The sequence below is a fragment of the Mustela nivalis genome (genome assembly GCF_964662115.1).
Source record: "Mustela nivalis genome assembly, chromosome: 2".
NCBI lineage: Eukaryota > Metazoa > Chordata > Mammalia > Carnivora > Mustelidae > Mustela > Mustela nivalis.
The window spans coordinates 40,977,652-40,988,582 of NC_139021.1; positions in this window are offsets into that span (position 1 = coordinate 40,977,652).

A 10,931-nucleotide genomic window follows, 5' to 3' on the forward strand; every position below is an offset into this window, starting at 1 on the left:
ATGTGCAATATAGCACGTGATGAGAAGTGCTGTGAAGAATAAGTAGAACAAGGGAGAGATATTAAAGTGGATCTGTGATTGCTATTTGTATGGGTTCTGTTTATGCAGAGACCTGAAAAAAGTGAGGGGTTCTCTTGGTAAAGTGACATTCTCTTGGAAAAATGTTCCAGACAGAAGGAGCTTCAGATGCAAAGGCCTTGAGATAGATGGAGTGTGTGACATGTTAGAGAAGCCACTGGAGAGGCTGTTGTGGAGACATTAAGAAGAATAGTAATAAATGAGGTCAAAGAGGTGGTGGGGCAATTCAAATGTTAGAGGGCGCTGAAGATGGCCTTGGGAGCTCTAGCTTTGACTCTGAGGGAGATGGAAAAACCACCACTGGGATTTCAGCTGGGGAAAGACCTATCTGAATTGCTGTGGTGGAACAAACTGGTAGAGCACGGGTGGGAGAAAGGATATGAGTTATTGTATGAGTTATTATATGAGATTATTGGGATAATCTTGTTAAGAGGTGGTGGTGATTTAGACCAGGTGGTAGCAGTGAAGTGTGAAGGAATTGTTGTGTTCTCGATAGTTTTGAAGGCAGAGCCAACAAGATTTCTGAGTGGACTGAATCCAAGGTATAAGAAAAAACAGAGAAATCAAGAGTGACTCCTAAGATTTTTGGCCTGAGCCAAAGGAGGAATGTTATTGCCAGTTAGTGTGATGGGAAGACTGAGAAAATCTCAGTCTGCAGGAGCTGACAAAATCTCTCCATGCGATGGGTATGGCTTGAGTCACATATTTAATCACTTCTAATGACACAAATAAACGTTTGACACATCTTCATGTGAAAATGTTATGGCTTTAAACGATAATATGAATACATTTTAACCATACTCTCGTTAGGGCCAAATCACCACCGATGAATTAAAATGCAAGCAGCTCCGATCAGCAGAATTCAACTTGCCAACAGCCTGTTTGTCCATTTAGCAGGGCGCACAATAATGGCACAAGTCAAAAAACCCTGCTGCTGTTCTCTGAGTGGTGCAGTCCTGGGTACGTCACAATGCCTGGGCAATTTAATATTGTAGTATATTGGCAAGACTGAAATTCTGTGATTTGTAGCAAATAGTATATATAATCAGCAGATGGCACTGTTTCTCCGAGTTCGTCCCAAATTAAGCTATTGGGTCCTAGAGGGGTTTGTAGACGAGGCTATTCTTGTTGAAGGAAGGACTCAAAGGGATGTTATTTTCCTCTTGCCTTGTACACTACAGGATTTTTTTGGTTTAGACTAGTTTCCTGTGGCATTCTTCTATAGCTAGCCTGTTGCTTCACACCATTACAAACTTTCATCCCTGAGATTCTTCATTGTCCCCCAAATCAATACCGATTCAGAATATAACTTCACAGTTAAAAACAAAAACAAACCAACAAACAAAAACTGGGGAAGAATAATCCTTACTGACATAGAACAATTTGTTGGAGTTTGTTATACTTACTTGAAAACCTGAAGTGTTAAGTATAATTTAATCTTTATAAAGAAATTTTTTAGATTATTAATAATACCCATAAATCCCTTTTTGAGTACAAAGATAGAGAAAATTCAACAAAGCAGGCCAAAACAAACAACTCCTTTATTTTTATTTTTTGAGGAAATGCCAACAAAATACTGAAGACATTTTCTGAATATATATATATATATATATAATCTCCTAGGCCGGGGAAAGGGGCAGAGGTAGAGGGAGAATCTCAGACAGACTCTGTGCTGAGTGTGGGGCTTGATCTCACAAACCTGAGATCATGAGCTGAAATTAAGAGTCTGTTGCTTAACCAACTGAACCATCCAAGGGCCCTGGCATAGCCCTGGCATAGCTTTCTCTCTCTTTTTTTTTAATATTGCCCCCTCTTTTTTAAAATTAATTTAAAAAAATATTATGAACATATAATGTATTTTTATCTTGCCCTTTGCAACGACGTGGATGAAACTAGAGGGTATTATACTTAGCTTTATTTCTTAAGTAAAAGTCTGGGTTGGCCATGTAGGCTGGTGTGCTAATTTTAGTCACCAACAACCCAGGCTCCCAGCTTCTCTGCTGCTCCTCTGTTCTTACTAGGCAGCTTCCACCTTGCAGGATAGGTGCCTAGCCTAGGCAACTTGCAACTTGCAGACTTATTCTAGCAATCCTTTCTGCACTTCAGCAGACCAGAAGGAGGTAAGCCTGCCTTTGCCTAAGGGCCTAGCCTTGAAATTGCACACCCACTTTTACTTCCATCCCATTGGCTAGAACTAGTCATATGCCAAGGTGGAGCTATTCCTGACAAAGGTACTGAAGAGGTAAGTCAGTCCTTCCCCCAAGGGCTCTGGCGAGTAAAGGGGCAGAGGGAGGCCAGGGGTTACATCAGTTGGGGCTCTCTTCACTGGAATGATGGGGAAGAAGCACAGCCCCCTAATCATGGGTAGTCTGCACAATCTTAATGAACATCAACAGATGTAGAGCCATTCGGTAAGTAACTAGGGAGGGTGGGAAATGTGGTATCCAATAAACTGTGGAAAAGTAACTTATAAGAGGACTTTGCAAAAAAAAAAAAAAAAAAAAAAGGGCTGACGTACATATAAGCTGCGTTTTTTTTCTTTTTAGGCATTGTTGAATTTTCAAGTTTTGGACGGAGTGTGATTATTTATATGATGGCTATTTAATCTGTCATAACGAGAACAGCAGTAATACTAACAGCCTGTGGCTTGTACCAGCACTTGGAAATGTTAAGGACTATTTTCTACTGTTAGCAATAACCGTTGCAGCAGGGTGTCACATTAACCCTTCTCTTCTGAATCTGTTCATATTTTAAAATTCAATCACTGATTGAGCAGACACTGCTAGCTTTATTATATGAAACCAGTTTCTTTTGTCTTTCTCACTTTACCCACTCAGATCCTCTACTGTAGGGGAAAACCATTAAGGAGCAGCTTCGTGTTTTCTTCATAAAGCCTCATTAAACAGGGTCAGGAGGGAGATGTAGCCATCTTTTCCTCCTGGATTGGCTTTGGAAAACAGTCTCTAATTCAGGGACTAGCAAGAAAGGTCGCATGAAGTCGGCTGTGGGTGCCATGTTTTTCTTTCTTCCTGACCTTTATGCTCTCTATACTCAGAGACAAAGTTAGGTTAAGATAGCTCACAGGGACACCAGGGTTCATAGGCTGTGAGGAGGGGCCCAGGGCACTGGCATTTCAGCTAGACTAAGGGACTTTGCTCATCCCACAGAGCAGCCCCTCTTGTGCTCCCTCTCATCATTGATGAGAAGCCTATGGAGCTGAGAGTAGGGAAAGAAGGATGAGTAGGCAAGATTAAGAAAGCAAGAAAGAGGTGATGTGTGGGGCCAAAGCTCCTGTTTAGATTCCAGTCTGTGGGCTAATTTATAAGAGCAGATTCTGGGCCTTTCTAAACTTTTGACTCAAGGCTATAGTGCCAGGTGGTATCTGTGGAAGCCCCTGTGACAATACCCAGGGTGAGGGAGACATTGTAGTTAACACTGAGGCATCCATTTTTAATCATTTGGTAATTTAGCTCTTATCAAAGGAAAAAAAATTACTATCTTTTCCTTCTAAACCTTATCATTGTTCCTGAGAATAGAAGTCAAAGTCCTGGGCGCCTCGGGTGTCTCAGTCGTTTTAAGCGTCCGCCTTCAGTTCAGGTCATGATCCTGGGTCCCGAGATTGAGTCCCGCCTCGGGCTCCCTGCTCAACGGAGAGCCTGCTTCTCCCTCTCCTTTGCCTGGCGTTCTGCCTACTTGTGTTCTCCTAGTTCTCTGTCAAATAAATAAATAAAATCTTTAAAAAAGAAAAAGTCAAAGTCCTAACAATGGCCTACAGTTTGACATATTCTGGCACCATTATCTTTATGACCTCATCTCTCCCTCACCAACTACACTTCATTCCTACAGTGCCCCTTGCTGTTCCTTGAATGCTAAGCATGCTTCTGTCCTGGTGCCATGGGGTCTAGCCTATAGACTGCCAGCAACTGGTTAGGAACTTGAAGGAAGGAGTGGCCAATGGTATCTAACATTTTCTATGGAAACAAGGGGAAATGTGGAACAGGAAGAAGCCATTTGATGAGTTCCAAGACTTTCTTTGTAATGAAGGTGCTGGGAGAATTGCTTCTAGATTGCCATATTGTTACTGGAGACAAAATTCATAGGTGTGGTATACTCTTCAAAGATAATTAAGAAAGCACTATATGACTGAGAAGTTTGGCCAGATGCCAAAGAACACTGATGTTCATCTGTTTCCATACACTAGGACCTACTACTAACTGTGGAGAACTAGAACCTTAAAAAACATACTGAGCAATCAAGAAGACTCTGTTGCCTGTGTGCTGGGATGGGACTGAGATAAATAGCCCGAGTTTTGGTTATAAACTTCTCTAGTCTAATGAGATTAGTTTGGGAGGCAAGCCCTGTTAATTACCTTCCTAGTCCTAGAACTCAATCACCTCCATATTTAGTTTCCATGCAGTAAGCTCATCTCCAAAGTGTGGAAAAGCCTTTGGAGATCCCTGGTTAGAAAGTATTTGCATGGGTACCTGGGTGGCTCATTTGGTTAAGTGTTGACTCTTGATTTCAGCTCAGGTCATGGTCTCATGGGTAGTGAGATGGGAGTCCTGAGTTGGGTTCTGTGCTCAGCCGGAAGTCTGCTTGAGAGATTCTCTTTCCTTCTTCCTTTGCCCCTCCCACACCTGCTCACTAGCTCTCTCTTAAATAAATAAATAAAATTTTAGAAAAAAAAGTGCAGATATAAGAATAATTTGACATTTGATGAGACAGTGACTCTAGAATGTTACTATTCAAATAGAAAGAGAAATAATGAGAATCTAATCATAGGAGACCATTTTAAAGATACCCACGTGTGACTTAATGAGACTTATTGATTCTCTCTGTAGCAGAGTAAACCTTCTTTGGCATTTCTTGTCTTCCCTCGCTCCTGAATCCACAAACTGTTAGCAGCATGGCTAGATGAGAATTCAAATCATCCTGCCTTGTGCTGCACAAAAGCTCCTCAGTGAGATCTCCAATGATTCAGTTCCAGTCAGCGTTAAGCAAAGAGACTCAATGGCTTTGGTTACTGTCTTGGCCTAGACTAGAGACCATTTCCACTAATTGCACTGGGGAACAACTCTCATGGTTACACTCCTCCATGTATATATTTAATAGTGTCATCTGAGAGAAACAAATAGTAGACAGCTTCTTTTATTTTCTTTGAAGCTCCACAAAGGAAGGGAATTTCAGAGCTTAGAGAGAAATCACATGTAATTGCTTCTTATGAGAACTATTGCCATGGAAACACCACTTCTGTCATCCATCGGAAAGAAAGTTGGTGTCATGTGTTAGGGGGACATCCAGAGGGCTGGTATAATTCTGGGCTTAGGAAGGAATTCGCTTTTAAAAAATAATGCTTGCAATACATTTGTGCCTATCCCAAGGGATCCAGAGCCTTAATATTAATTGGGCAAATATGAAGTCAGTATTATTGTAGTGTGACTGTCAGAGCTCTGGCTTGAGAATCAGCCATCTAGAAATTCTAGTCAGATGCTCCTATTGATTTGGCTTCTGGTGGTATGGAAGTCACTTAATTTTTGCACTTTCTGGTAATAATAATAATGAATAATTTATTGATTACTATGGGTTAGACATTTTACTAAATGCTCTATATGATTATTTCACTTATTCCTCTTGACAATCCTAAGACAAATATATTATCCCCACTGGGGGTGGGGGACATAGTCCTATAAAAGTTAAATACTTCCCAAGAGTACAGTGCTGGTTAGTGGTGGAAACTGGATCTAATCCCAGGTCAGTGTGGCCTTAGAACTCACTTGTATGCACCAGCCTTAAATGTGTAAGCTAAATGAAAATTTAAGGAATATTGTGTAGTAGTAATGAGTGTGATGGACTATGGGCCTCTACATTTCATGCCAGGATCACTAAGTCTCAGATTAAGATACATTTATCAGAAAAATCTCAAAAAGCAAGAATTTGGGGTTTTATGAGAGGAAAAAAATGAAACAAGATGAAACCAGAGGGGGAGACAAACCATAAGAGACTCTTAGTGTCAGGAAATAGACTGGAGGTTGCTGGAGTGGTGGGGGGACAGGGGGACTGCAAGAATGGAGGGAGGGTGGCTGGGTGATGGACGTTGGGGAGGGTATGTGCTGTGGTGAGCATCGTGAATTGTGTAAGACTGATGACTCACAGACCTGTACCTCTGAAACAAATAGTACATTATATGTTAATAAAAGAAAACTAAAAATAATAATTAAAAAGAAAAAATGCAAACAGGAATTGAAGACAAAAAGATAACGCCTATTTCTAAGAGTAACGGCTACCTGTCATAGATTTTTAAAAAGGATTGTTATGGAGGATATCCATGATGAGATTTGTTATTTGATCTAATCATTTGTCCTTAAAGCATTTGGTGGTCAAGAAATACCTATAGATGAGCTGGGAATCAAACAAAGGGGAAAATGTCATTCTGTGAGCGTGACCTGCTGGTGGCAGCAACAGATCACAGCAGTTTCCCTTATTGGGCTTGGAATTCCAGGCACGTCTTAGAGCACAGAGCTTCTTGTTTTTATAAGATTTCAAATCACAGGCTGCTGTTATGATAGCTATAAAAATTGGCAAATCATTCCAGCTATCACTATGACTGACAGGATTATTTTCCAGAACATTTTGAATTACCAGAGTTCCTCCCCCACCCACCCCAAGGGTTAGAAGGATGTGGGTAGAAGAGGTAAAAAAGGGGTGGGTATTCAATTTTCAATTAAATGAGAAGTGAGCAGGCCTTTTAAAAACTGATGGACTAGACCACTGAAATCAGTAACACCACCTTAGTTATTAACTTACCATTTTTTGGTAAGATGAAGATAGGTTTCATAAACTGACTTTTGCACAGGATGATAGGTTTTTTGTTTTATGGAGAATGTGTTGAGAGACCTCCAAGAATGATTTTTCAGTTTTTCTCCATAAAACATTATTTAGGAATTTTTTGACTTTCGGAAGTCTTTGAAAACATGGAAACATTAATGTTTGTTCCATAAGCACTAGAAGACAAATGAATGTTTTGGTTTTTCTATTGATGCCTGAAGAAGTGTTCATAAAGAGAAATAAATAAATTTACAGTTTCTAAGCCTTAATGAAGGCAAGCCTCAGGTCAGCAATAGGAGCTGTCTCCCTTCAATGTCTTCGGATGCCCAGGTGTAGAAGATTCGCGTGGTCAGAATGTGAAACTTTGACCTGGGTGTTGCTTCCTTGCTGGGAGACTTCGTCCTGTAAGTTTCCGTATCTCTGAGGCTGCTTTCTTTCTTTCTTTTTTTTTTTTTTTTTAAGATTTTAGTTATTTATTTGACAGACAGAGATCACAAGCAGGCAGAGAGGCAGGCAGAGAGAGAGAGGAAGAAGCAGGGACTCCTCCCAGGGAGCTCTATCCCAAGACCCTGAGATCATGACCTGAGCCACCCAGGCACCCCTGAACCTGGTTTCTCTCTCTCTCTCTCTCTCTCTTTTTTTTTTTTTTTTAAGATTTTATTTATTTTATTTGACAGAGAGAGAGATCACAAGTAGGCAGAGAGGCAGGCAGAGACAGAGGGGGGAGCAGGCTCCCTGCTGAGCAGAGGGCCCGATGCGGGGGGCTCCATCCCAGGACACTGAGATCATGACCTGAGCTGAAGGCAGTGGCTTAATCCACTGAGCCACCCAGGCGCCCCTGAACCTGGTTTCTGATTGTGGTGCTGCTGGGGAAGAAGGCTAGAATAGAGCCACTTTTTTATTTGTACTGAGTCAGCAGACCACACCTAGGCTCCTCTGATGAGAGAAACAAACACTGAGGCTTAGAGGACCTTGAGTACCTTGCAGGCAAAAAGGATCTGCTTGAATTGGATCTGGATGGAGCCATTTAACAGGAAAAATGTGATCGACTTGGCATTTCATGTTAAGCCTTCAATCCTTCCTATATCCTGACGTGTTGATGGCACCAGACAAGTGCTCAACACATGTGAAAGAAATGAAGAGATGACCGAGTAAGGCAAATAATAGAATATAAGAGAACTCCTTTCATTTCTTCTGTAAGGTGCTCTATGTTTTATTCATTCATTCATTCATTTTTCCTTACATGCTTTGAAAACTTATGATAGTCTAGGTTTTTTGTTGAACACCTAGATTCAGAGATGCTTATTTTCATTTCTGCAGTTTCTGCCATATATAATTTTGGTGTGAGGAATGAGTGTAGAATCTAAGTTTTAGAAAATAGATGGCCAGTTGGGACAACACTTAATCCATTTTTTTTCTCCATTGATGTGCGATGTCACCCATATCCTGTAGGTTTATTTCTGGACTTTTATGTTTTCTTTTTAATTACTATGTAGTTACAAAGTTTATTGGTAGTTAGAAGATCAAATTTCCCTATAGTACTCTTCTTTCTCAATATTTCACTGGTTATTCTATATCCATTATTTTTTGGGTGAACTAAAATTATCTTGCTAATTGATTTTGGGGAAAAAATGATATCTTTACAGTATTCATTCAGGAATATGGGCTTTCTCTCTAGATAGTCGTGTCTTCTATGTTCCTAGGAAGTATGTTGTTTTGTTTATATGGGAGAAAACACTGAACATTGGTGATTCCCTTAGCAGTTCATATCTCCCCTTAGTCTTCACTCCTCACTCCTTAGAGATGCCTTCCTAACCTTGCTCTTGAAGTAGCATCTCCTCCTCCCTCCCCATAACTCTTTATTTTGTTTTGATTTTCTTTATAGCACTTACTCTTACTCACGGACGTAAATATTTATTTTACATTGTATATGATCTTTCTCTACTGGTAGAATGTACCAGAATTGTGTGGGAGGAGACTGGATATCCTATTCACTGTTGTACCTTCAGCTCGCAACACTGCCTGGCACATTCTAGTGTGAATGTTTGTTGGCCAAATTGTGTCTACCACCCATCCCTTTCCAATTTTAGCATCTTGCCATATCTGTTACAGATTTGTTTTTAGAGAAATAAAACAACATAGATAGAGTTGAAGGCTGCTTTGTATTTATCCCCAATCCTCTCCTTCCTTTTCTCTTTGAGTCAACATTCAAAGTTTTTTTTTTAAATAAATGTTCATGTCCTTTTGCTTCATATTTATATAATATCAACACTATATAGAAATGTTTGCTCTTATTTTATTATTTTCTATTGAAAACACTGTGTTGACACAAGGTTACATTAGTTTCAGGTGTGTTTGCTCTTGTTTATTTCATGGAGAATGTATGTAAGAATATCAGTAAATGTATATATGTGTGTGACTATGTATACATATATATGTTTACAAATTATCTTTTTTCACTCAGCATTAGATTCTAGGGATTTACTCATGCTGACATCTGTATTGCTAGTTCTTTCATTTTAATACTGGCTAAATAAGCACAATTTGTTTTTCTCCTACTGGTGAACTTTTAGGTTGTTGCCAGTTCTTCTGCAATTACATACATTGCTGCACTGAAAATACTAGTACATGTTGAAAGTGGATTGGCTATACCTCTTTATCTTTATTAGGTGTTGCCAAATTTCTCTGTGGAGTAGGTGTACCCCAACAAGGTCTGAGAATTTTTCTTGCTACACATCCTTGACAACACTTAGTGCTGAGAGACTCTCTTAGTCTGTTCAGGCTGCCATGGCAAGGTGCCATAGATTGGGTGGCCCCTAAACAACAAATTTATTTCTCACTGTTCTGGAGTCTGAGATCAAGGTGCAAGCATGGTCAGTTTCTGGTGAAGATCCTCTTTGGGGCTGTGGGCTACCGACTTCTCATTATATCCTCACAGGAAGGAGAGCAGAGAACTCTGGGGTCTTTTTGATAAGAGCACTGATCCCATTTAGGAGGGCTCTACCCTCACGACCTAATCACCTCTCAAAGGCTCCATCTCCTAACAGGAGGGTTAGAATTTCAACTTATGAATTTTGGGGGTACAAACATTCAGTTAATAGCATTGACTTTGAAGTTTCCAATGTAATGGGTTTTAACTGAAACCTTTTCTAAACTTTTTTAATTTTCCTGATTATCAGTCAGGGTAGGTATATTTTCATGTGTTAAGTAGGATGTTTGGATTTCCTCTTTTATAGATTGCCTGTTCATTCACGTTGTCCATTTCCTTGTTTTTCTTGCTGTTACTGATATATAAAACTTTAAATAGGGGCACCTGGGTAGTTCAGTCATTAAGCATCTGCCTTTGGCTCAGGTCATGATCCCAGGGGCCTGGGATCTAGCCCTGTATCTGGCTTCCTGCTTGGTGGAGGCCTGCAGGAGGCCTTCTCTCTCTCCCACTCCTCCTGCTTCTGTTTCTGGTCTTGCTGTGTGTCTTTCTGTCAAATAAATAAATAAAATCTTAAAAAAAAAAGACTTTAAATAGTTGATTTAATTTATTATTGATTATTATTGATTTAACTAATAAACAATATATTTTTAAAAGATTTTATTTATTTATTTGACAGAGATCACAAGTAGGCTGAGAGGTAGGCAGAAGAGAGGCTTTAACCCACTGAGCCACTGAGGTGCCCCTAATTAATAAACAACATTAATAAGTTCAATTGATTAGATTAATTATTAATTGTCAGTTTTATGAATTACAAATGTATCTTCTTCCAGCAATTTATATTTCTTTATATATAGTATCCTTAAATTTTAATGTAGCCAAATGTGTGTTTTCTTTTGAGGATGTGATTTTTTTGTTTGCTTGCTTATTCACTCATTTATTGAAGAGACTCCTCTTGCCCCAAAGTCATAAAGGAAGTTTTATAATTTCTTCTAAAAGTTTTGAGGGTTTTTTTTTTTTTTAAGATTTTAAAAATTTATTTGACACAGATACAGGGAGAGAAGGAACACAAGTGGGGGGAGAGGGAGAGGGAGAAGCAGGC